The sequence below is a fragment of the Acipenser ruthenus genome, chromosome 5 (assembly GCF_902713425.1).
Source record: "Acipenser ruthenus chromosome 5, fAciRut3.2 maternal haplotype, whole genome shotgun sequence".
Lineage (NCBI taxonomy): Eukaryota > Metazoa > Chordata > Actinopteri > Acipenseriformes > Acipenseridae > Acipenser > Acipenser ruthenus.
In genome coordinates this window covers 77626754-77654288 of record NC_081193.1, presented here as the reverse complement: position 1 = coordinate 77654288, position 27535 = coordinate 77626754, and the positions used below count along the sequence as shown (strand labels likewise).

General features: G+C 37.9%; 1 long non-coding RNA gene across 1 annotated transcript in view; it reads left to right on the top strand.

The window, feature by feature from the left end:
- LOC117402456 (uncharacterized) overlaps positions 1 to 15481 on the top strand; it is a 33981-nt gene extending 18500 nt beyond the window's left edge. Inside the window, exons 2-3 of the long non-coding RNA XR_009328741.1 lie at positions 14378 to 14481; positions 14593 to 15481. This is a non-coding gene — a long non-coding RNA (uncharacterized LOC117402456). The remainder of the gene's footprint in view (positions 1 to 14377; positions 14482 to 14592) is intronic.
- The last annotated feature ends 12054 nt before the right edge of the window (positions 15482 to 27535 follow it).

Here is a 27535-nt window from a genome sequence, read left to right as displayed (position 1 = left end):
TATGTCCCTCATTGCAGCATTCAGGGGCATTACAATGGACTTACAACAATTAATTTTGTATCCTGACAATAAACTAAAATTATCAAAAATGGATAATAGCTGAGGGAGCGATTGGGCAACACTATTGACAAATAATCATACGTCATCGTCATAAAGTAAAATATGATGCTGCGTGTTATTGAGAATAATAGGGGAATGAGTGGTAGACTGTCAGACAGCTTGGGCGAGTGGCAGGCCAAATAATAGACGGGAGATCGGACAGCCCTGACGAGTGCCCCTGGAGATAGCAAACTGGGGTGAGCATTTACTGCCTGTGAGCACCACTCCTGACAGATTGGCATATAGAATTTTAACCATAATAATAAACTCTGTACCCAGACCCATATAGTCGAGCTGACCAGAGAGAATTCCATTTGAGGCGATCGAAAGCCTTTTCACCATCTAAAGAAAGAACAACGCACGGGGCATCAATATGCATAGCCATGTGAATGATATGGAGAAGGCTGTGAATATTATCGGAGGCTAGGCGGGTTTTAATAAAAACATGTTTGATCGTGATGAATTAGTTTAGTCATATGGGATTTAAGGCAGCACAATAACACCTTGGCACATAGCTTGACATCTGAGTTTATCAATGAAAGAGGCCGATAGCTTGCACATAAAGTAGGGTCTTTATCTTTCTTCAGTAATAAGGATATAATAGCTGAATTAACATCTCTGATGATAAGAACCCTTATCAATAGCAGTTTAGCATCATTTCCAATAGAAGTGGACCCAATTCAGGTGGAATACCTTCATTTACTTTTTAAATTAATTTTTTAAAGCCTCCTTCAGTTCATCCAAGGAGAATGGTGCGCCGAGAGCAGCTGAATCATCTGCTGAGAGGCGTAGCAAATTGAGTTTTTGAAGGAATTCAGTGCACTTATCTCTGTCATAAAGAATATCAGAACTGTAAAACTTAGAATAAAAGGAGAAAAATTCAGAGTTTATTTTTATAGGGTCAGACAGTGTATCTCCCTAAGTGGACTTAATAGACAACATGTCTGCAAAACGTTCATTGCTACTGAGTCTCAAAGCTAGGAGGTGACTAGCTCTGCTACTGTTAAAGTAGTAATGCTGTCTAACCCTATGAATAAGAAACTCTGCGTGATGTCTAAGTAGAAGATTGAGTTCCTTTTTGATAAGATCTAATTCCAGCTGAGTGTTCTAAAATGGCTAGTTTGGTTTCCAGTTCTTTAATCTGTGATTTGTTGAGATTATAGGCGAATAAAGTGGAAGTATCTTTAATAAATCCCTTGACTGCTTCCCATAAAATACAGGGATCATCTACCGAGCCACGGTTAAAGCAGAGAAACTCATCCAGTTTGGACTATAGTGTTATTTGAAATGATTTGTTCTGTAATAATGTGGTATGGAAGCACCATACAGCTCGAGTTGGAGTGTCTGTGAGCACAAATCTGCAAAGGTTTGCATGATGATCGGACAGCGACAGCAGAAGTATTTCGGCATTGTGTACTTCAGTGAAAAAAGATTTTAAAGCACAAATTAAGTCAATCCTAGAGAAAGATTTATGTCTGGTCGAGAAGAAAGTGGATTTTTTAATTGAAGGATTAAACACATGCCAAACATCGACTACTGACGAGCCGCTGCAGAGCGAGCCGCTGTGCATTGCCTTGCTGCAGCCCTGTTCTGTCAAGAGCAGGGCTTATCACTGCGTTCATGTCCGCACCAAGGATTAACTTGATCTAATAATAGTTTGGTTATTGAATTGAAGAATTCCAAATCAAATATTATTGAGGCATAGACTGAAACAAAAACTATTTTTTTACCCAAAATAACAGTTTTTAAACAGACCACTCTCCCATCTCAATCTCCCTCCGAGCCCAAAATAGTAATCTGGAAATTGCGTTGTAATACAATCAATGCACCTTTCATTTTGTTTTCTGCAGAGAAGGAAGCCGCCATGTAATAGTACTTATTAGTTAGCCTGGGGGTGTCTTGTTGTTTAAGATGAGACTCCTGAATCATGGCAACATCTATTTTCTTTCTATGCAATAGATCAAGGCAAGCAACGCGCTTATTAGGGGAATTTAAACCTCACACATTCCAAGATAACATCAAAATACTAGTCAAAAATAAGCTAGAGGGTCAGAAGCAAGTAAACATGGTATCTTGAGAGCAGTTCAGAAGACATTAGTGCAATAATCCCCAAAATACAGAAAAACAGCACAACTTTAGTTTTATCGAGGTTTCTACTTGCTGGTAGTCAAGTAGAAACAGTCATGTCCAGAAGAGCGAATCCCAGACGTCAAGGTCCGCTGATAGCTGAGATGACAGTCCGGGTTAATGGAGCAGCATTCACTTCAGTTCCTGTAGGCGCCCAGCAGATTTCTGCATCATCCCGTCCGAGTCTATCTCATCAGCAGGAGGAGTAAGGGCCTGGTTAAATGGACCCGGGAGCTGGGCAGGACCCCAGACACCAAGAGAGTTCAGAAAGTCCTGTGCATCGGTCAGAGAATTAAAGAGGTGGGGCTGTGAGTGATCTTGCAAACTCCAGGATCTAGGAGAAAGGCCTGTAGACCCTGGGAGCGAGAGAGAGCCAAAGGTTGAGAGAAGGCCTGTCGGCGCTGCGCTGTGATATTACTGTAATCTGAGGACTTTATCCTAGTAGCGAGGAGAGGCCTTCCTGGCGGCCTGGAGTATGAGCTGGTGATGTGAGCAGCACAGGACATTGAATATGAGTGTGTGTGGTCTGTCAGTCGCCCTGGATTTGTCTGCATAGATGCGGTGCACCCTCTTGATCTCTATGTCCTTGCCCGATAGAGATGGAAACTACAATGGTAGAAATCTAGTCAGGAAACCAATAACATTCTCATCTTCCGAACCCTCTTCTAAGCCCATGAGATGGATATTATTTCGCCGATACCTGTCCTCCAGCTCCAACATCTTAGCCTCCAAGCGGTTAACCCTGGAGTAACAGAGAGAGAATGCTTTCGTGGTACCATCCACTCAAATTCCCTTGAGCTAACGAGTGAAGGTTAAGAGTTCCTTTTGATTCGAGTTCAGTATGGAGTCGTATTTTAGTACCACTTCTTCAAGCTGCGAGAATTGGTGTTCAAAGAACTGGCGATTCTTCTCCATGCAGGCCTCCAGCATGACGGGCGAGAGATTCAGGGTCAGTATTTCCACCCTTGCACGGAGATGAAACCTGAGACAAAGGCCTTTTTTTTTGCGAGCCTTACATTCCAGGATGTGTTCGAGGATTGACAACAAATAAAAAGGTGAGTAAAAAGGAAATTAAATTGTAAAATTGTGTGAAAGAGGCGAAGTGGAGAGAGGAGCGAGACTTTGATGCAGGCACGGCTGGTGTATAGAGGGTGTTGGGGCATCACCCCACCAGTTTTAATTCAATAAATATAATGCTTTAAGTAATTTATTATTTTGTCCTGATCACGGATAGCAGCAGAGGTTACGGTATCGTTACCTACTTTATATAGTATCGTTACAGGATCACTGCTGCTGCCGCCGCATGTGAGCATTAGGCAGCTTCTCCTGCTGCCCCTGTAGCACATGCACAGCAGCGATTTCCTCACCGTTTTGTTAAAGCAAAGGTACTTGTGCTCTGTGGGGCGAGTCCACTGCTGCCCCTGTAGCACATGCGCAGCAGTGGTATCTGAGCTCTGTATTGAACGACAATGCTTAGGTGTTGAGTGCCTAATGGCCGTGTTATCTCTCGCCCAGGCGCAAGGTTTCATGGGTATATCATCCATTCCCTAGGCAATCGAGTATCCAATCTGAGAAGGCGGTGGTTGTTGACAGATATGTCAGAGACTAATAGTGTTGAGAAATTACTGACGAATCCATTCCTAGGAATGAGTTTCGAGGAGATGCTGAAACTGAAAAGATTAAGACCTGATCAGCCTGATCTGACACTTCAGCAATCTGCAAAAGACAGTTCACTCACCCTGGTTAGGCACGCAGTTGGGAGGCTTCATAGCGGACCTATCTCAGGCTTGCAGAGAACAGAGAAACTGGCTTTCCAGTTCCTTTATAAATGTCATACAGTAAAGTTGTCAAAAAAAGTCATTTTAATTATTACTTTAAAAAGCAGTGATAAAAATGAGTAGTATAAAAAAATATATATGTAGTATAAAAGAGGATGATAAAATGCCAGCTTATAAAAATTTGTTTTCAATCTTAATTTAAAAGCAGCAAGAGACGGTTCCTCTCACAAATCGTAGCAGATCATGCCACAATTTTGGTGTCCTAAAGCTGAACGCTCTGCCAACTGCCTTCTCTCTCTTTGTCCATGGGAATACTAAGTAAATATTTGTCCTATGATCTAAGAGAGCGGTTAACCCAAAATACTGTACAAGTTCAGAAAAATAAACCAAAAGATGGAAATACATTATGCACTCAATACAAACAACACCTTTCTCTGGCAATGCATGATATGAAAAGTAAAATTATTATTATTAGTTTATTTAGCAGACACCTTTATCCAAGGCGACTTACAGAGACTAGAGTGTGTGAACTATGCATCAGCTGCAAAGTCACTTACAACTACATCTCACCCAAAAGACGGAGCACAAGGCAGTTAAGTGCCTTGCTCAAGGTCACACAATGAGTCAGCGGCTGAGCCGGGATTTGAACCGGGGACCTCCTGGTTACAAGCCCTTTTCTTTAACCACTGGACCACACAGCCTCCCATGTAGTGTATAGAACAGCCAGCATAAACTAAGTTATTGTAATACAGTACAGTAAAACAAAAGTTAAACAGGTGTACCTTACTATAGATATTGTGATTACAACATAGCAAAACACTATTTGATGGAATTATGCACAGTATTCATCCGATTGCTGATAAACAACTGTAAAAAGCTGTCATAAGACTGACAACCATTTGCCTTCATGAAGGCTCCTAGTGTGCTGAAACGTTTAGCAATACAGACACACACTATGAGCTATTTTTTTTGCTTTGTTTGGCACAGACATAAGAAGATAAAATCAGAAATCAGAAAAGGTAATACAATCGTGGCATTGTTGTACCGAACAATGCAAACCACGGGCAACTTCTCATTTTCATTACAATTTAAAATGTTTTAGAGAAAGTGCTACTGACCTTAACATAAAAACTGTTATACTATTTGCAGGAATAAACATGACACATATGCCCATTCTCTGCTTTCAGTTAATACATTCCCTTATGCGACAACCAGGATTCCCAGCAGCATGTTAATATATATATATATATATATATATTTCATAGTGGACTACCATCATAAAGCACTTTACAGAGGTAGGCTGTGAACTGTAGATGCAGAGTCACTTACAATAGGAGATTGGAGCACAATGAGGTTAAGAGACTTGCTCAGGTTCACACAGTAAGCCAGTGGCAGAGATGGGATTTGAACCAGTGACCTTCTGGTTACAAGCCCTGGACTTTAACCACTGGACCACTCTGCCTAATCAGAGGGAAAGATGCAGCAAAGTAAATGCAACACTTCTTCAAATGAGGTGTGCAGTTTTTCATAACCAAGAATTTGAGTAGAGGTGTGTGATGCCTTACTGTATCAATTAGTAGCTCTGTCCTAATTCTCCTCGACCTCTCTGCTGCCTTTGACACTGTTGATCACTCTATTCTACTATCATCTCTTGCTGACCTGGGGATCTCTGGCACTGCTCTGGCCTGGTTCTCCTCCTACCTCTCCAACCGCACTTACCAGGTAACCTGGCGTGGAGCAACCTCCACACCTCACCCTCTCTTAACTGGAGTCCCCCAAGGGTCAGTCTTGGGTCCTCTCCTGTTCTCTCTCTACACCCGCTCCCTGGGCCCCCTCATCGCATCCTATGGTTTCTCATACCATTTCTATGCTGATGATGCTCAGATTTTCCTCTCCTTCCCCACCTCTGACGCCACCATCTCCTCCCGTATCTCTACCTGTCTGTCTGCTATTTCCTCCTGGATGCACTCGCATCACCTCAAACTCAACCTCTCTAAATCTGACCTCCTTTTCTTTCCCTCCTCCTCCCCCTCCTCTGATCTCTCTATCTCTGTTCCTCTGGAATCTACCACACTCTCTCCTTCTTCCTCAGCTAAGAACCTTGGAGTCACCCTGGACCCCTGCCTCTCTTATTCCCAGCACATCTCCACTCTGGCACGCACTTGCAGATTCTTCCTGAGCAACATCCGAAGAATCTGACCCTTCCTCACCAACTATGCTACCCAGCTCCTGGTCCAGGCCCTGGTACTCTCCCGCCTAGACTACTGCAACTCCCTCCTGGCTGGCCTCCCTGCATCCGCCACCCGTCCGCTCCAGCTCATCCAGAACTCTGCTGCTCGCCTGGTGTTCTCTCTACCTCGCTTCGCCCACGCTACTCCACTACTCCGCTCGCTCCACTGGCTCCCGATCACCGCTCGCATCCAGTTCAAGACTCTTGTACTAGCCTACAGATGCCTTGATCAGACTGCACCCAGCTACCTCCAGACCCTCATCTCTCCCTACACCCCCACTCGACCTCTCCGCTCCGCCTGCACTAGAAGACTGGCTCTACCTCCGCTACGCTCCCCTGCCTCCCGAGCCCGCTCCTTCTCCACCCTTGCTCCGCAGTGGTGGAACGACCTTCCTACAGATGTCAGGACTGCCCAGTCCCTGACCACATTCCGGCGCCTCCTTAAGACTCACCTCTTCAAACAGCACCTGTAGAACTCCTCTGTTGTATCCTGGGACACTATCACCCTTCATTTAAATATGCTTTATTTTGCTCTTATCCGCCCCCTATTTTACTGCATTTAATCCTGTACCTCAGAATATTGTAATCTGCCAAGTGTTTAATCTGTAGTATTTTGTACTTAATCATATCCTGATGTAACTATCACTATTTAATCATATCCTGATGTAACTTTCACTATTATCTGCTGTATTATTGAATTGTGGTTTGTCACACTTGAGAATTATTGTATTTCTTGTTCTTATTGTATGACTTATATTGTAACACTTGAATGTATTTGTATTTGCTTGCGATTGTAAGTCTCCCTGGATAAGGGCGTCTGCTAAGAAATAAATAATAATAATAATAATAGTAGCTGATATGTACCATGTACAGCCCATATATCTATACAGCCTGCATTGCTCTGCTTTGTGTCCTCACAAGCTCAGAGCTCAACAGGCATTTGATTTTGCCAGCTTTAGTGAAAAATGGAAGGACAACTAAAATAAATAGTCAATCGAGGAACTTTTCAATACCCTGTTTAGAATTCCAGAGCTGTCAATTTAATCCTGTTCCAGTAAAAAAAAGCCTATACTATCTAAGGTTAATCAATTGTTGTCTGCACTCTTTAATGCATCTAATTGCTGTGAACATGTATTTTAAATATACTATTCTCTTGGTGGTCACTGGCATTCGTTGTATCACATGTTAGACTTGAGCATTTGTGGTATTTAGTTAAAACGAGTAACATAAGTTGAGAATTTATCAGACTTCAAAGAGCTTCATGTGCTTTGAGAATTTTATTGGGGGATTATTACAGTCTATCCAGTAAAATCACATCCCGTAACCTCTTACCACTCTTCCCTGCACTTTGAGATTTTGTTTCTACACCTCCTTCCCTTCAGCAAGCTTCATGATAATACCCCTTGTTTGTCTCCACAAGACAATTGTAAAAGCAAGTGTTTAAATGGATATGGTTGATAAGCTCATTGCAAGTACTTTAATTAGCAGTGAAAGAAAGAGCACATTTACAATTTAAATAGACAGCCTGATTCTTCTTTACAGTGGAATAATCTACTCATTTGCCATTCTTAACCAAGATTAAGTTGTCAGATTGCTACTGCAAGCTGCTGATTTTTCAATACTGATATTTTCAATCTGATATTAACATTTTAGCAAATCCTCTCTCTACCGTCCGACTTAGATGGAGGAAACCGAACTATAACTCTGGTAATTTGTAGAACCATCTTGTAAACATGGTTCTACAAATGCTTTCGTTGTTCTAATCAGATTTCTAAAAGCTGGGATAGAAAAGCAGGCTGAAAAATAGGGTCATGTGCTGAAGGCACCAACACAGTAACTCATTCAGGTTTTAATGCGAAGAGGTTACTTAAACAAATCCTTGTCCATAAGGATTGAAAACATGGATGGCAAATGCAATGAGCAATGGTAGTTTATTTCAGTGAATTAAACATGAAGCCATTTAAAATATATTTACTACTTATAATGACCCTGTTTTTTTTAATCTAACTATCACTATTATTTCTATGAATATATTGGCACTTGTTAATTAGGGTAATGTTTTATATAAAGTTGATCAAAGAAGCATACATAACAACTTCATAAACTAGTCCACCCCTTAACCTTTTTATAATTAGTCTAACCATTATAGTTGACCGGAATGAAACATTCTTTTACAAGAATTTTGATGTCATAAATAATGTCACTTTTCTAGATTTTTGAAAAATATGCATTCCAAAAGTGGAACGCCTGGAGGGGGTAGGCCAATGCTAATTTGGTATGATTAACATTGTTCCATGTATGAAAGTGCATCAAATTCAAGGGACAAAAATAAGAATCATGACTTACTGAGACAGAAACACACTTCCTTATCTCCTGTAATTCCATTGCAAGTCATCTGTTAAGAAATGCTTGTCCAACAACTTCAGAACAAATAACGTAAAGGCCAGTGAAACTCGTTATCAATAATAATAATAGAAAGCAGTTCAAAGAGTAAACTTGGAATTAGTAACGATAGGGTATTAGCACATCTTCTGCACAGCAAATTAACAAATCTATTTTGTGCTACGAGGGGATCATAATGGAAACATTTAACAAATAATTACATTTATCCATCTTCGGAGTTAACAAAAAAAAGCCCCTCCTTAATTACCATAAAATGACACCCACTGGCGTGGCACTATTATGACCCATGTCATAATAAAAAAGGATATGTTCAAGTGGATTTTTTCAGGCGTAGTAGCGCTACAATCATAAGTTAGATAGTAATAATTAATCTATTTTAGAACTGAGAAAATCTGGGGACAGTTTGTCCTCCAATATGCCATAACATATTTTTTGGTTAGGTATATACAGTGTCACTTCAGTTTTTCACAGAATATGTCCATTCACTTCAAGCAGTACATCTGTTCACAGTGTTATTAATTAACCTATATGTGTTTTACAAAAGTTCTCATAGTCCTCTATTGAACATTTCTCTATGTAATTGGAAGTTTAGCTGTTACAATCTTATTTTAAATAACTGCTAGATTATTTCAAATGACTGTAGAGCTCTTTGAACCCCACCCTCTAATTGAGCTGGGCCACATGGTATTCCATTATGAATACAAACATTATGCTGCTACAAACATTAAATGATGCATTTCAAAAAGAATATTAGGTGTCAAACCATTACATTAACCCCGGTGCACAGGAATGGGATGTCTCGTCCCGACTCTGCTATATTAAACTGAATCTCTGTGTATTTCAATAGCACGTATCCTATCATGCTTTTAAATGAAATGTCCTCAAGTGCATCTCAGGAAGAAGATCAGCTATCACTTCGCTAAATTAAACAGGCTGCCCGATTTTATTTCAAGGAACTTTAGCTATCATATTCCCATATTAAACATCCTCACACTGGATATCTATAAGAAGTGTGACATTCACACATCACAGTCTGATATAGCCGGCTTGCTGGTTATTTCATATGGCTTTTAAGGAGCACGCTGCAGTATTAAATCTGCACACATTTTGTCTAAATTGGTAATTTTGCTCCCCTGCTCCTCTTTTGAATAGTGCTCCTGAGGTCTTTCGATACAATTTTAAAAGAGTGAAATCCATTCTTACCTTTTATTAGCTATAGCAAACTTATCACTGCTCTCTCCTTCTAATGAAGATATTGTCCCTCCTTGTTTTTAAATTTATATATTTTTTTAAATATAATACTGTATATTAAATATTTAGACTGCTAATCACTTCCTGAACTGTATGTTACAGTGTCTTGTACAATTGTGATGAGGCTTGCTGAGAACTTTGAGTTTTTTGAGTGAATCATAATCTTAGGCAAGGAGGCTATCTGTCATGTGCATATGGAGGACGTTGGTAATGGTAAAATAATTTTTTCATATTATTGATGGCACGCATTTTGTATTTTCAGCCATGACAGGGGATGCATGCCACTTATGTGCTTGTTGTCATTTTAATTAATTCTAAAAGGGGTTAATAACCCATCACTCAAGACTACAAAGCATTCTTCAATGAGAATCACAGGCCAGAGATATAGTTTAGAGATGATGGTTTAACAGTTCTATAGACATGTGGAGTGTTTTGTAGTGCAGCCTCATGGAGAGGTCTTTTTATAGTTTCTCCAACATCACACTTGCTACTTCACTAATGAATATTTATGCCATAATGGATTTTATGTGCTTTTTCATCCATTATTGAGGAGTAATTACACTGGCAGGTAGCCACCAATAACAAGTTCTGGCAGCCACACACAGTTTCAAATGCTTCAAAGATTCTGTTAATAAGGGTGAGGGAGTGAACAAAAGAAGAGTGAAAACAACAAGGATTATTAGGTCTTCTATTTAGTAAATATGTTTCTTTCTAAAGCCTGATTTGCACAGGACTAAAAATCACCTCATAAACAGGTGGATTTGGAATTTTTACCGACATTGATGACATTTACAACATCGTATTTCATTTTGAATTACCGACTTTTCTTGATAAAAACTAATCCACATCTAGGAGGTTACTAGATGTCCTATACTTTTGACCAACACTGAGGACACCAGATTTTTTGTCCTGTGCGAATCATACTTGACATGTCTGTGTACATGTGTTGTACACATGTATGTTTCATATTTATCGTTTGTATGCACTATTCACTTGATTTATTTTGCACTACATTTTTAAATTATTGTTTGATCACACTTATTATGTTCTTGAATTAGTATGTGTTTTTAGTATTACAATACAATACAATACAATACAATTCGTTTTTATATGGCGCTCTGTATGCAGAGCATCCCAGGTCACTTTACAGTAAAAAATAATAAAAAGCCATTGGCCAATCAATCCAGCTCATAAATAAGCTGATGAAAACAAATATGTTTTTTAAAACTGGTTTTAAAGATCCAGAGGCATGGGGCATAACAACTAAACCTGATTTTAAGCAACTTCTGGGAACCCATTGTTCAGAATTTACTGAGCGCAAGCTGCAACCAGGAGCACAGGGCATCAACAATTCCTGCAAATATTAAAGACCAAGGCCGTGTAGTGTCTCATAGGTAGTGAGCAGAATTTTAAAATCAATCCTACCTTTAACAGCAAGCCAGTGATAGTGATATGTCGTGAACGGCTGGTGCGTGTAAGCATTCTAGCTGCAGCATATTGAACTAGTTGGAGCTAATGTAGCTTAGAATCAGGGAGACCAGCAAACACAGCGTTACAATAATCCAGCCGAGAAAGAACAAGATCATGAACCAACATCTCAGCATCTTTATCAGATATAATGGGTCTCAGTTTAGCAATATTCCTCAAATGATAAAATTAGGCCTTCATAACAGAGCTAATGTGGGTATCCAAACACAGTTCTGAATCCATAATAATTCCCAAGTTTCTCACTGTATTACATGGAGTCAGAAGATTACCTCAAGATTACTTCAATACTAGTGGATTTAGATAGACTGTTTTTGGAGCCCACTAATAATACCTCTTTTTTATTAGGATTTATTTTCAAGACACAAGAAAGAAACAAAAAAACAGTTATGTCTGATGCTGTATGCTGAGATGCCTTGCCTTACAATTTAAATCGAAACAAATTTAAATAATGAAATTGCACATTGTAACTTTTAAACGCTTACAGCGCTTACAGTATACACATTAATGCACCAATCAGCAGCTACACCGACATCTGTGTCTTCCAATGGAAGCACAGAAAGTTTTTTTGCTCTTGTTTGATTGGGTGATTCAGACGACTCTGTCCAACCCCTCACTCTCCCCGGAAAAAAAAAAAAAAACTCGAGGACTGATGCCTGATGCCTGAGGACTGACTCGAGGAGGAGTGAGGATTGACTCGAGGAGGGGTAAGGATTAACTCGAGGAGGGGTGAGGTCTGAGTATGTCCTAAAATGGACACCGTACAGGTAGGCCAAGGATCTAAACCACAGGTTGTAGGATTTAGTTTAGTTATGCCAGCCTTTAGGTCAGCCTCAGTTATTGCTAAAGTATTGAATGGATTTGTTTAATCACTTACTTTTGTTTTTCTTTGCATTAAGGTCACTTGCAATTATCAGATTGACAATTAATTAAACTACATTTTCTTTAGCCCAAACATACAAAACAGGTGTTACTTAGCTAGTCAGAGGCAGACGACAATGGCGCGAGGCACACAGCCCCAGATGAGAGCAAGAGCATTAGAAAAAGAAAATTCCAGCCCCAGGGAGATGAAGGTGACTGGACGAATTGCAGAAGCAATCCTGAGATAGACGCTAACCAGAGACCACCTTGGCTGTGGTGATTGGCTTTCGGTTGCCTTGTCCAGGAGAGGGCTATGAGATGGTGCACAACTGAGAGCTGTGCTGTTTACAGTTCTCCCAACTGTGTATGGTTGCAAATATTATTATTAGCAATCTAACTTGTGATTTCTCCGTTAAAACAAGGTGTCTGAGTAATTACCATTCCTTTTTGTTTGTCTTTATTTTATCAGCCCCTCATCAAGCTAACCGCAGCACACCAATACTGTTTAAAAAAACAAACAAAAAAAAAACAAGGAGCTTCTGCCACAGACCGCTCATTATTGGACTTTGTGAGAAAACAATGTTGGGAGGGCCGGGTGCTAGTTTTGTTATATATTTGTATGTTAAGTGCATTGGAAGCCTGTTGCCTTAGCAGTTGGGTTGACAAGCTGTTTGGTTTGTAATCAATTTGCACTTAAATTAAGTGGGAGGAATAGTGCGGGGGCAGCATAATTCTTGTTGCCCTTTCCAGTGTGCTGCATATGTTTTAAAGGGGAGTTTTAGTTTAATTTTAGTTTTTTGTCCCCATATTTAAATAAACAACTGTAAACTTTCAGTGTGGCCTTCCCTAGATTGTTTTACACCCTGTCTTTCTGTCCCCTTGATTTAAAGAACCTAATAAATTATTGTATAGTATTTTGTTCTCTGTCTTATCGCTCTAGTCTGACGTAGTCTGGCTACATATTAAAAATAATTCCTGTGTCTTAAATCTTTTAGCCCATTTTTTTTATGCCCCCTGTTTGAGGAGGTGTTACGACACAGGCACCTTATATTACCAATGACTTTTAGTTCTTGTAGATCATCCGTTATGTATATCCCACTTAGATTCAGTAAACAAAATAAATAAAATCACTTTTCCAGCAAATCACTGAACTTTTTGCTTTATTTGCTTACCTGGTCCCTCATCTCATTTTTCTTTTGTGTTTAAGAAGATGTCAGCTTTTTTCGTATTATTCATTATGTCATTAAACTTTCGGAACCACCATCATCTTCAATGATGGATTTGCACATTTAAAAAAATTATGGATCAGCTATACCTTATAAAGGCAAGTTGGCACATGTTGTCCATAAATTACATTGTTCACTAGAACAGCACCCCTTCAAGAATTGCCCATGCTGTTATGTGCCAACAGCCTTATAACCTGTGACTTATCTAAGCCTTACCTATTCCCTTCTCTTTGTGGTCTTGGGTTGTTGCCTCAGATTAAGGCTGTTGTGAAAGAAAGCCAGCTCTTCTTAATGCTGTGTGTAGGTTCATTTTGCTGTAGCTAGTTTCATTTTCCTTCCTGAAATCAATGTGATGAATTGTCTTCTTGAGTAGCAGGTATCCGGTCCCCACTTCAACTCATCTAGTGTGGTTTGAGACGCAAAGTGAGCATGGTGGTTGGATAAATGGGCTGGAAAAGTAAAGTGATAGGGAACTAAAAGGCTCCTACAAGCACCAGAATTTTTGTCAATTTTGTTTGCTTTCAGAAAACAAATTATAATTAATGCACCTCAGCCAAAATCCTTGCACTGATTGCTTCTGTTGTTTATGCAGGGTTTCTCTCTTGCCTTTGCATTGCATGTTTTATTTGTATATGTAAATTGGAAGTCCTTCTACACTTAAACCAAAAAGTGACACGTGTCTAAGTTACCCAAGGGGCTATATTGGGTGCATTATAACTAAATGAATACAGTCCCTTCTATGAATCAAATAGCATATTGCAGCACTACTAACCCTCTACTTGTGAGGTAGAAACATTTTGTCTACTCCTAGGCGGGGTAAACCCTGCACCTGTGCGTATTTTATATTCGTTGTATTATTATGGTTTAAATGTATTGTTTAGTGTTTAAAACAAGTTTTGCTTATTATTGTTTTACAGCATGGATGGGGTTAAAGTTTCCCCATCCAGATGGCCACGTATATATGAAGAGCAAATCAGCCGCTCATCAGGTTTTGGGTGTTCAGAGGAGGAACAAGACTGAAGTAAGAAAATATAAAGTGCAATTGCTGCTCAATTTTGACCAACACGGTACTTGTTTGCTAACAAGTGTTTGTCTATCTTTTTTGTTTTGTGTTGTTTTTGTTTTGTTCAAGCTTCAACCCGCAGTGCTGTGTTTGTCTCTTCCTAGTCTGATGTCAGCGCCAAGTCATCCCTGTCACACTACTGTAAGGAAAAGAAAACACAAAATGTCCTTTTTAAACAACATACAAATACACATGATTGGGAGGAGAACATTCGGTCCATCAACGCTTGTCCGGTTCCTACATGGATCCCAATGACTCAACAACATGGCTAGGTAACCCATTCATACCCTCACCACTCTCTGTCCTAATTCTGTCTCCACTTAATTACCAGCTGTGTTCTCTGGTCCTGTGCTGTGCTTAAAGTATTGGCTAGGGCTAACTTCATCAACTTCTACTAAAGTATTGGCTAGGGCTAACTTCATCAACTTCTATTAAGTCTTTAAAGACTTCCATCAGGTCTGCCCTAATTCTTCTTTGCTCCTGTCTAAATAAAATCACTCCCTTATAAAGGTAACATTTTAGGATTGAATCCTGGAAAGGGTTATTTTAAGTGCTCCCTTTACTTTAACTAAGCCTGTACCAATAACAACTACGAAACTATATTAAGTGAAAGCTAATGTAATCCCTGAAACACACTGTGCTAAAAATATACTTTACATGCTGGAGATTCTTGCAGTTGATATCTGTGACATCTGTTCCCTGGATTACCACATTTATAAGATAAGACGAAAGCCTTCTAAGCAAGCACTCTAAACAATGAAGCTTCTGCTAAGAATAGCAGAGATAAAAACAATACCAGCCTGACCCGGTTGTTAAAGCACCACACATATGTTGCCTTTTTTAATTTTATATCTATTGTAAGAACACAAAGCTTGTTGTTTTTCTAAATCTGTTCAGTGGTCCAAGGTACATGTTGTTCAAACTTAACTGTTGTTTTAATTTGTTAAGACATGATTTATCTCAAAAAAAGATATTATGCAACCTAATCTTTCTCTTACTTCAAGATTCACTCTGAAATATGTATCAGGTTAGTCTCACTGAGCCCAGTGGACAAGAGGCCAACTATTGTATCAATATACTGTTTTCATGTCTATGGTTTCTATTACACATTGTATTCACACATCTATTCATTAAAATAATGTTCTCCTACATATCAGGGTGTTTGTTGTGATGCTGTGAACCATAAAAAACACAGAGGAACCTATTTAGCAACAAGTGCAAAGGCAAAGACAAAAAAATTGCTTTTGTATTAAAAAACAAAATACACTTCTATTTTGCTCAAGGAAGTTATACGAAAAAGGGATTTACTTTGTCAATTTTATTATCTGATGGCTAATCAACAAGACCAAGCTTGAAACCAAGCCAAACACTAAAAGTTGAACAGTGTATTGATGTTCTCCAGCTCAGCACCTTTTTCTGCTCATCATTCCACCTCATGTCAAGCAGGCACAGTAGAAAATCTAGAAACACCTGCGAGGGGGAAAACAAAGGTCAGTCCAGCCATCCAGTAAATGAGGATGACAATAATAGCAGTTGACATTTCACTTGGTCATAACAGTGATTGTTACAACTGCACATTTGCTGGAATGTTTGACCCAGCTGTTGCAGATCCTAGCTGATGGGGTGTGGGCTGGGACAGATACGGCCTGATAAGGCCAATAAACAAGATTAATAATCAGCTGAAGCCAACACATAATTCACAATAGCAAGGTGGGTAACTGTGGCACCATAAATCTTGAGGGTCCATGATATGGCTTTTGCTTGTTCTACGAGGGGTGTGCAGGATTTGTATTCGGAAAAGGGGATAGCCAAACCAGAAGTGGCTTACAGTTAGAGCAATAATTAGATTTAGGGTTAGGGTTAGGATTAATATGTGAGTTCTTGATCACAGTTCTAGATTATCTACCTGTGCCAACCTCAAAATAATCACCAGTACAACTTTTCTACGATGGAAAGGCAGTGCTACTGAGGAACAAAAAACATACTAACTATTTAGAGTGACGTAATCCCCATACAGCTGTTGTGAGTCTTAATGAACATGTTGCATTCAGCTCTATTTTACTTTACAGCTTGCCAGTGGGACATGCTGTGTGCATTAGCAGTTGTAGTTCCACCTGCAGGAATCAGTAGGTGGTAGTCCAAAAATCCAATTACGCCACTTAAACATAAATAATTTATAGAGCTTTTTTAACATAACAAGCTTGTGAGTAACATTTTGCTACAGTTCATTTTCTTTTTTCCTGTCACTCAGTGCAGACACTCTGTTTGAGCAGAACAGACGTAAGGAATAAAAATAAATTCAATGACATCTCGGATTTCAGTAATTTCAAATAACCATGCATAAAGCACCATGTAATCAATGCTATATTTTTTACAAAAGAAAGGTAACATTCCCACTCGTGGATCATTTTAATTAGCACTTTCTAAACTATAAATACCCTGGCTAAATGGTGGTCGAGAGTTCAGTTCAAAGCAACAGACAAGCAAACCAAGTGAGAGAAAGAGAGCGGGTCGGGAGAGGGGGAGAGGGGAAGAGGGAATGGGCTCGCCCCAGTTTTCGGCTACTGAAGTGGGGCTGAAGCGAAGCTGAAGCGTCTTGTCTCCCGGAGAAAGCCGCTGCTCCTCTCGCAGCAAAAAAGTAAATACATTAAGAAAGATAACCGCGTAATAGGCCTAATATTTATTATTAGTTATTAATAGTTATAAAACAAATGCTGAATAAGATGTCTGTGTTATAAAGTGCCAGTGCAGCTTTTCAGTTGTTGGAATGTTGTTATTAATCACTGCATCACCTCTACACTGTGCACTACTAACCATTTTGCCACAAGAATAAAATATATTATCAAGATATTTTATACATTTTTAATACACCAAAATTGGCATCTTTTCTAGATATGAAAAATATTAGATTTATGGTAAATATAATGTTTTTTATGTATTTAAAATATATAAATGTGTATAGATGTTAAATATATCGTTAATGCTTTTCAAATATAAAGTAAATATATTGAGAAATTTCAAAATTCATATGAGAAATGCATTATGTATACATTTGAGATATACCATTTATTATACAGTATGTACTTGTGTATGGCACATAATAAAAAAACAAACAATACTGTGGACAAGCAGGGCACTTAAAATCATCTTTATGGATTAATAAAGGAAGCAACTCAACTTTTGCCAACATTATTGACTCACCCACTCGGTAGCACAAAAACATGCACACAGGCACCTCCCCACTCCTGCGGACGCACAAACCTCTCAGGGTGATTAATAACAAACCACAGAAATACTCCCAAATGAACCATAAACATCTAAAACAATAACTTGAACAAATATCACAAAAACAGTAATCAAATATTTACAATAATCAATAAATATTCGCAGTTTCCACAAAAAAATCCCAACCCCCAGCATCCTTTGCAAGCAACTAATTTACATGAGTCTACTCCGGCAATATCCATATATGATAAATACATATAAAACGAGCAAGATGGGCTGAAAGGCCTCCTCTTGTTTGTAACCTTTCTTATGTTCTTATGTTCTAATGCTTTGTATAATAAATATATTGATTAATATTACATTAGAAAAGTTTCAATACAATGAAATATATAATATATGTACTGTATGGTATACATATTTAGTTAATCAATGTCTAAGGTCAACACATATTAGCATCATTATACATTTCAGGGAAACTTATGAATACATTCTTAATGTATTTTTATTTTTAAATATTTACACCAATGTGTTGCTAAATATATTTAATATATTTAAACAGCATCCATAAATAATGTTTTTAAAATGTATGACAAATGTAAGGCAAAAACATAATATATTTTAAAATGGTAAGTTTGTTGCAAATATATATGGATGACAATATATTGTAAAACATATTTTTTAGTCAGTAAAATAAAATGAATTAGTAATGTATAAAAAATACATTAATATCTGGTGCATTTGGAATATATTTTAAATATAATTTAATCTGTGAACCATATATTTATTTTAAATGTTGAAATATATGGTAAGGTTATAAATATATTATTCATATATTTAACATGTTTCCCATTAATTGAAAAATATATTAAAAATATATTTTCTTATTCCATATTCCATATTATAGGAACAATTGTGAGAACCTGAACCTTAAATTACCACGTCTTTCCAGTGATGAATCAGCTGCACTGGGTGCTCCATTGTCTCTTGATGAAATGAGGGGTGCTTTACAGGAAATGAGTAAAAACAAATCTCCTGGCTTTGATGGCATCCCCCTCTCACTTTCTGGAATACCTGGGACCCCTGCTTCTGGGGATGGTGCAGGTGGCTATAGAGAGGGGTTCTTTCCACGGAGATGTTAACACTGCCATTATATCATTGTTGCTGAAAAAAGAAAAGGACCCTTCTCTCTGTGCTAGTTATCGACCCCTATCGTTGACAAACGCAGATATCAAGTTGTATGCCAAAGTACTCTCTCATAGGCTTGAATCCCATATGCTTAAATTAGTCCACCATGATCAAACTGGTTTTATTAAGACCCGGTCGGTGGCAGATAACGTTCGTCGTCTCCTGTATATTATACATTCAGCCATGGATATTGATACCCCGTGGGCTGTCCTCTCGTTAGATGCTGAGAAGGCTTTTGACCGTCTTGAATGGGTCAGTATTCGATCACATGGGACTGGGGGCAGAGTGTATCAAAATAATAAAAATGTTATATGCAAATCCATCGGAGATGGTTCTTACTGACACCAAATGCTCTTCACAGTTTGATATTTCTAGAGGTACTCGTCAGGGCTGCCCTCTCTCTCTGTTGCTGTTTGCTCTCTCACTGGAGCCCCTAGCACAAGCAGTCCGTCAATCTGTTACTTTTACCCCCACTGATATCAAGAATACGCAGCACTCCATCTCACTGTATGCTGACAGTGTAATTATTAAAAATATTTCCCAATCGCTCCCTCATTTGCTTGCCCTTTTTGATGAGTTTAGTGCTCTATTGGGATATAAAATTAATTGGTCAAAATCTGCACTGATGCCTCTGAATGCTGCAATCGCAGATATAGCACTGCCCATGACATACAGGTTGTAAAACACTTCAAATATCTCAGAATTGAAATGTATTCATCTTTACATATGACTGTAATCACTAACTTTAATAAGATATTCAGAGAGGTGGAGGATGATCTAAACAGATGGATACAGCTCCCTAACTCATTTCAAACCTGCATTTCCATAATAAAAATGAATATTCTTCCACTTATGAATTTCTTCAGTTCGATGCTTCCACTCCCTCCCCCCGGTGGGTTATTGGGACAAATTGCATTCAGTGATCTCCAAGTTTCTGTGGAGAGGGAAGCGGCCACGCATTAAATTTCATACATTACATCGTGAAAAATCCTCTGGAGGACGTCTTTGCCAAATTTCAAATTTTACTTCTGGTCTTTTGTGTTGCGACCGATTACAGTCTGGTTTGATGCTAATACTCTGGTATCGTGGCAACAATCAGAAAAAAACGTAATATCTCCTATTAGACTACAAGACATGGTTTCTTCTGGCATTCCCCTTAAACAATGCAAATTACGTTTTGGACCCATCATTTCTTATTTGATCACGGTGTGGCGTTTGGTGGAGAAGCACTAAACCTCGAACGAAGTGGTCTCCTCACTGCCCATCTTTCATAATACTGCAATCAAATTGGATGGCCACCCTTTTTCTGTCCCTCAGTGGAGTGATAGGGGGTTCATACTCTAGCAGACATTACTAAAGACTACCTATGTACATTCCAGGACTTACAGTTTTGTTATAATCTTCCAGGTACCTCTTTCTTTTTTTACTTATGTCTTCGTTCTGCAATGCGTGCCTATGGTGTTCACTGGGTGATAGAGCTTTCATCTCATACTTTACATGATGTGCTGAACACAGGGGGTAAAACAAAAGGGCTGGTGTCTACACTTTATACTCACTTATTAAGAGCCTCGTATAAACCATCTGGAATAGGGACCTACCTTCTGCAAATGAAGACATCTGCTGGGATACTGTCTGGGATAATCTATGCTGTGCTTCTAAAAACCCTAATCACCAGCTGATCCATTTTAATTTTATACATAGAATATACCTAACTACTCGGAGACGATTCCAAGTGAAACTTTCTGATACCACATTGTGTGCACTTTGTCCCCATGGAGCCATGGCCACCTGGGGAAAGGGGGATGGGAATGTTCTTTTGTTACATTTTGATGTATATCTCATTTCTCAAATAAAAATTTGATCACAAAAAAAATATATAGATTTTCTTTCTGTATGGGTGACTATACACAGCAATGTGTAAAGCCAGTCAAAACCACGGGGTTCAGTCCCATAATAATAATAACACACACTTACACAGACATTGTCATGAATCCCAACAGTTAGTCCTGCTTTTGTAAGTGGAGATTTATACAGTACTAGTGAAACAGCAGCCCATATGGAAAGAACACATATTTTAAATATATTATAAATATATGCAATGTATACCATTTTATATGTTACATAGATGCATCACATATCCATATATTGATGTACATATGTTCTTAATGTGTTTTAAATATAAGCAAAACAGGAACATGCATGATCAAAATTAATGATATAATGCAGCTTGATTTGTATGCCATAAAAAGATAGATGAATGTGTGTGTATATAGACAGATAGAGTAAATAAGGAATACGTTAAAAATGTTCACAAAAATGTTGTACACGTTTATATACAAAAATGTGAGTTAATGCACTGATAACGAGAATAAGAATTACAAGATTTTTTCTTAAAATTAAAATTAAAAAAATATCAATTTATATTTTTTATCATACACCGTAAACATTTTTGTAAATAACTTAACATCACTTTCTGCTTAAAGCTGCTTTTTACCTGCAAAGCATCTATCAAACACGCAGATCATATAAGATACAAGATATCTTAGTTACACAAGACGCAATTAAAGCTACCTTAGCGCCCATATCATCTCATTGTAACATTTTACCAGGGAACAACCCTTGAATAAATATTAGATTGTCTATCAGTTACTACAATACACACGGACATATTTCCAAAGCATTTACTCCAGTCTTTATTAACTCCTGTCTATATATCTTGTGTTGTCTTTTCTGTAAAGGACAAATCCTAGGAATTATATTTATATGAAAGTGTTATAGTGTCACATTTTATATTCTGGTTATAGTGTGTAAGTATGTACATGTGTGTATATTCTAATATTCATTTACACATTTTTCTTAATTGGACAGTGGATAATACAGTGTCTAATTAAATCAATTTTAATTCCAGGTTGTAACACTACAAAATGTGGAAAAGTCCAAGGGGGGGGGGAATACTTATGCAAGGCACTGTATATGAACATATATATGTAGTCATATATTTTCATTATATTTAAAAAAAACACATTTAGAGTATAAAAAGACATATTTAGATTATAAAAAACACATATATTTAAAGTATAAAAAACACACATTTAGATTATACAAAATATATGTAAAGTATAAAAAACACATGTAGATGATAAAAAAGTATATATTTAAAGTATAAAGACACATATTTGGAGTATAAAAAACATATATGAAGAGCAATATATGTTACATATACTAACACATAAAATCCTTTTTTGAAAATTCTGTAAAATCGGGCCAATTTCATAACCAATCCGTATATAATTTATAATATATGAACATATATGTGGACACGTAAAAACCAAATAAAGAGAAATAACAGCATATACAGCGTGTAACATATATTGCTTTTTATATATGTGAAATATAAGTTCTTTCCATATGGGAGTGCAGTGAAGTCTGGGGGTTGATGCTGGCTGAATAGCGACAGCTCCCAGATTTTATGAATGACAAGGGTGACAATTAATAGACAGACAACGCGACAAAAACTCACGGTTACTTTCGGCTTTTACCATCCTTTACAGGTCTTTCACAACCATAACAAAGGAACAGATCGCTCGGCCACATTCCCTGATATACCTTCAGTCACGCCCCCTTTGGTAGCGAGTGCAATCATGTCTCCTCCAATCCATGACTGACACATCACCTACTGAGGTAAGGCGCTGACTTCTAGTATTGTGGCTTTGCCCCCTTTTTTGATTGGCCGACTTCTGACTGACCCTGGAATGAACTGTCAAACCATCCAGTCCTGGGCACACTGTTCCTGTTATACAGCGCAGGTTGTTGACTCGGATTCATTCGCTTTCTGTTAAATAACATTTTCTATTAAATAACTTTTTTAGAACATGCCCTGTCTGTGCCAAACAAAACCCCCAACTGCCTGACCTGATTCAAAATATAAAACAAAACTCAACATAGAAGTGGTCATCATCATTCTAAAACATAAACCTCTGAGAGGTGGCAATGCAAGTAGATTTGGAATCAGTGTCCATGTTTCTTTTACAGAAGTTTAGATATACACCTTTAATTGTTAGAAAATGTTAGAAAATATACATGTATCTCAAATATACTTAAGTGTGTATACAGTATGTCAGACAGTTAAATGACTTTGCAGTTTCTTTTTACATTTTATTCACAGCTCGTTGATTTGAAATTTACCAACACAGAACATTTAATTTAACATTCGACTATATATTTGAGAAATGTATTCCTTCTATTTCTGTAACACTATTCTTGTATACTGTATAAAACTTGTGCAGAAGCAATTTTTCCTCAGGAAATATCTGACGCTGTTCCTGTAAACGTTGAGATGTCTGGCACTCGAGTGTACCAGGGTGGTTTGTGGTATATGGCTTCACTGCAGTGAGTTACATTAAAGAAGTTTTCTTGATTAATCATGGGACTTGGTGAGATGTCATTTAGCAATTATTATATGAGCCCTCCTTCTAGTAAGATGACAAGGGAGCAGACAAAGGCAATCATTGAGAGGCTGCCAGCTGACACAAAAAACATTTTAATTTAAAAGGAGTGTTAAAGGTACTCAGAAGCTATACCTACAGAGTGCAGAATATGATTTTTAATGCCTTTTAGTGAAGCATTGGTTGAAAAGTCTTATAAAATGCATTTTGGCAGACTGCCAGGAGTGATTCATTTTGTGAAGGTTTAATACAATTTCTAATTTTGGCAGTTTTATATATATATATATATATATATATATATATATATATATATATATATATATTACTGGGCTTATTTTTTTTTAATTTTGAAAGAAACCATGTGGAAATTAAATTATAAATGTTTCAACTGTAAATCTTTCCCAAGATGAAACATTTGTCATTTAATTTTACAAAGTAAAATGTACTGCTATTCTGTTTTTTATAGTTATGGATGACTTTATTTTAAGTGCAATTTAAGTGTAGCAGAGACCTATTTACATCAGGTAGCTAGGACAAGAGGATATTTCACTCCCAGTATCACATCTGTGTTACTGGAAATGTAGACATTCTCAATGGGCTCAATAGACTGGAGGAAAGCAGAACCCACAATTTAAACCCTAACACACATCACAGCTCTGGTCTCCAAAGCCTATTCACATCCATCAACTGTATCACACTGTACCACTTTGTGCGCAGGATGAACCATACAGTCAGGAGAGTGCAGGTTTGCATTCTGATATTCCTGCCGGTTAGAGGAAAACCGCCAGGCACTGTTTCTCTTCATTGATCTACAGTGGACCCTACTAGACAGTTACTATAAAAAAAAAACTTCGATTCACCTCAAGTCTGTGCCAGAATGAATTACTTTTTTTTTTTTTTTAATATCTATACACCACAAGCCATAAACAGAAAAAAACACAGCGTACGGGGGTTTAAAGCCTTGCCCGAGTTTATGTGAGTATGTGCCGCATAATTATGTAACCCACGATTTAAAGTGAAAACGGTAAGACATTTGAAAATGAACTAATTTCGACACACTACAAACAAAGTTTGCTTGGGCAGTGCTGCAGACTTGAGTGGAATGCAGGTATAACACCCCTTTTCCACTGGCACATCCGACCCGTGAGGGCTCGGTACGGTACGGGCACGGGTGGTTCTCCACTGGCGATTTGTCGAGCTGAGCGAGAACCGAACCATGAAACTGCGACCTCACAAGACATCTGAATCTGGCTGCGAGCCGAACCAGGGGCGCGATTAAGGATTTTCGTCATTACGTTGCATCAGTCACTGCACTCCAGAAAGACAAACAACAAACATGCTGGGCAGTGAATATGATGAGAGAAAAGTACAGCCTTGGGATGCTGAGGAAGTGCAGGCTCTGTTTCTCTGTGGGCAGATAGAAGTGCTCAGGAAGATTTGGAGTCGTGCATCAGAAATGAGAACGTTTATGACGATTTGAAGCAAATGGGCATAAACCGCCGGTACGGTACACTTAACTCACACACTCAGAAACACAAAATTCTACCAAATCTCTCATCCTTGACCTTTATTATATTACTATAGATAAAAATGCTGAAAATAAAAACAACATTCTAAACTTATTTACAAAAATATAGTAAAACAAAATACAGCTGAACCACACATACAACTACAGCTCTCGTTACGCTCGTGCAGCTTCTTTTTTTAAGCAACGAAACAAAAAAACAACTCTAGAAAAAACAACAGCTATCCTTAAAACGCGATATCTTTGGCAAATCCTCCCCCTTCAACAGAACTAAATGAACTTTATTAAGTCAATATAATCAGTAAAATGTATGGATTATAAAGAAATTCCTAAATATATTTACAAAATATAGCGATACAAGATACAGCTGTACCGTCGGTCTATGAATTTTTGAAAACCATTTGTTTGGGCATCTTTTGGCAAACTGAGTTACTTAATAACAATAATTAATAACAACTGTATTTCGTTGCATCCAACATCTGTAACATGGCTCAGATCTGCAATGGAAAAACAACCCAGGCTCTCCTTAACCACACAGTAAGGCTTGGTATGGCCCCGGCACGGCTGGGTTGTCGAGGGAAAAGAAGCGTATCTCCGTTTTCATATAATAATCTGAGGGAAATATTTTTTTGTGAAATCCTACAAATATTTGAAAAGTTTACTAAGTTACCGTTATTATTATTATTTATTTCTTAGCAGACGCCCTTATCCAGGGCGACTTACAATTGTTACAAGATATCACATTATTTTTACATTCAATTACATTATTTTTTACACATTATTTTGACATACAATTACCCATTTATACAGTTGGGTTTTTACTGGAGCAATCTAGGTAAAGTACCTTAATCAAGGGCACAGCAGCAGTGTCCCCACCTGGGATTAAACCCACGACCCTCCGGTCAAGAGTCCTGAGCCCTAACCACTACTCCACACTGCTATTATGTCGACCAATTATCTTAATACAGTGTGCTTATTTAAAGATTACTTTAGCAATTGTATAAAGTTTCCTTTACATACTATGATGGTGTATATCAAACACCTCAGTTGTTTACAGTTTCATTTGTTTAATTCACAGCCATCAACCGTAGAGCAGGATCAGATTGGGATCAGAGCTGAGTTTTAAATGGAGGAATTGCATTATTTTGTTTTTTTCTTTGTTCAAAATTAAAAACATTTATTTTCTCCATTTATAAAACATTCAATGAAGCTCTCAAGAAGCTCTGAAGATCCCACTCTGATCTTGGTCTGAAGCACGCTCGAAATAGGATCAGATTTTGAGCCGAAACTGAGCTCAAAATCAGCATTGATCCTTTTAGTGCAACCCAATATGACACAGGATCAAGATCAGAGCCTGGATCTAGGATCGGATCCGTTTAGTACAACCGGCCCCAGGTGCTAACATGGGAAATGTATATACACAGTGATTCATCAGAGTGGTCAGTACAGGTGTAGACGGGGTCTTAACAAACAGGTGAACTGTATTTGCCCCAGTTATTCTTTCCCTTTTAGGAAAAATCTGTAAAACCATACATAGAATAGCCTTATTGTTCATTTGCAATATGTGGATAGATAGATAAAACAGCTAAAATCATCATACTGAAATCTTGTAATAAATTAAGAAAAATGTATGCTAATATATGCAAGTTAGGCGGAATCTTTAATGTGTGCCTGTGGAAAGTATTAATCCTTTCATGAATGTAAGGATTTAAGGAGCCGATGTTTCTAAAATACGAAATCCATCTTTTGACTAGACAGCCTCTAATTACTGTACCTTCATCACCTTGAGATTGGATTACATTGCCAACAAAGAAAGCAAAGCTTTTGTCTTTTCTAGAAAGACATGTTATTTGACTAAGTTACAGCCTTGTTCAACTTGTAATTGGCCAACATATGTTCTTTGCATACTTTTTTTCTAGTTAAAATAAATATATGCCCTCAAGTCCCCATCCCAAATTACAGTGTACTAAAGGTGCAGGACTGAAAACATAAACATGTAACACAAAATATATTTCTCATCACTAATAAACCAAAATAAACAAGTAAACATGTTTACCAGATCATAGTTTAGCAAACGTCACAGAATGATACCCCTAGAGTTCCACGTTCACACATTATCAACATCGAGCCCACATGGTAAAAGCTAATTTTCATTTTGGATTGGTCAGTGCTGAATGTTAATATGGAATGTTATGTTAAGGTCCCCGAAATAATTTCTTTAAAATAAAAACGCATTGCTGTTGAAATGTCTTGAATGCTTTCAAAAATGTAATTAGATTTTTGTATTGGTCACCCTCACTGAATGTTTGTAATTGTTGTAACAGAATCTAGTCTGAATAATATTTGTTTTTACAAATCAAGTTAGAAAAGCTTATGTCTTTACAAAAGAGTTAGTCACGTTGTGCTGTTATTATCTGTATTAATAAATATTTTATATAGCTGACCATGGCTATACATTGAAGATTTAGTGGGGGTTTAAATCCATTTTCATGCTTCTTCTTAACTTTATTACTGCCCCCTTTCCTTGTTCTGAAAATACTTATGTACTGCGCACAAAGTTGGTGCTGAGTCTTGCTAAAATCTGAAATTTCCAGCTGGAGCCAAGTGGCCCCTAGCAATATTCCCACTCCAC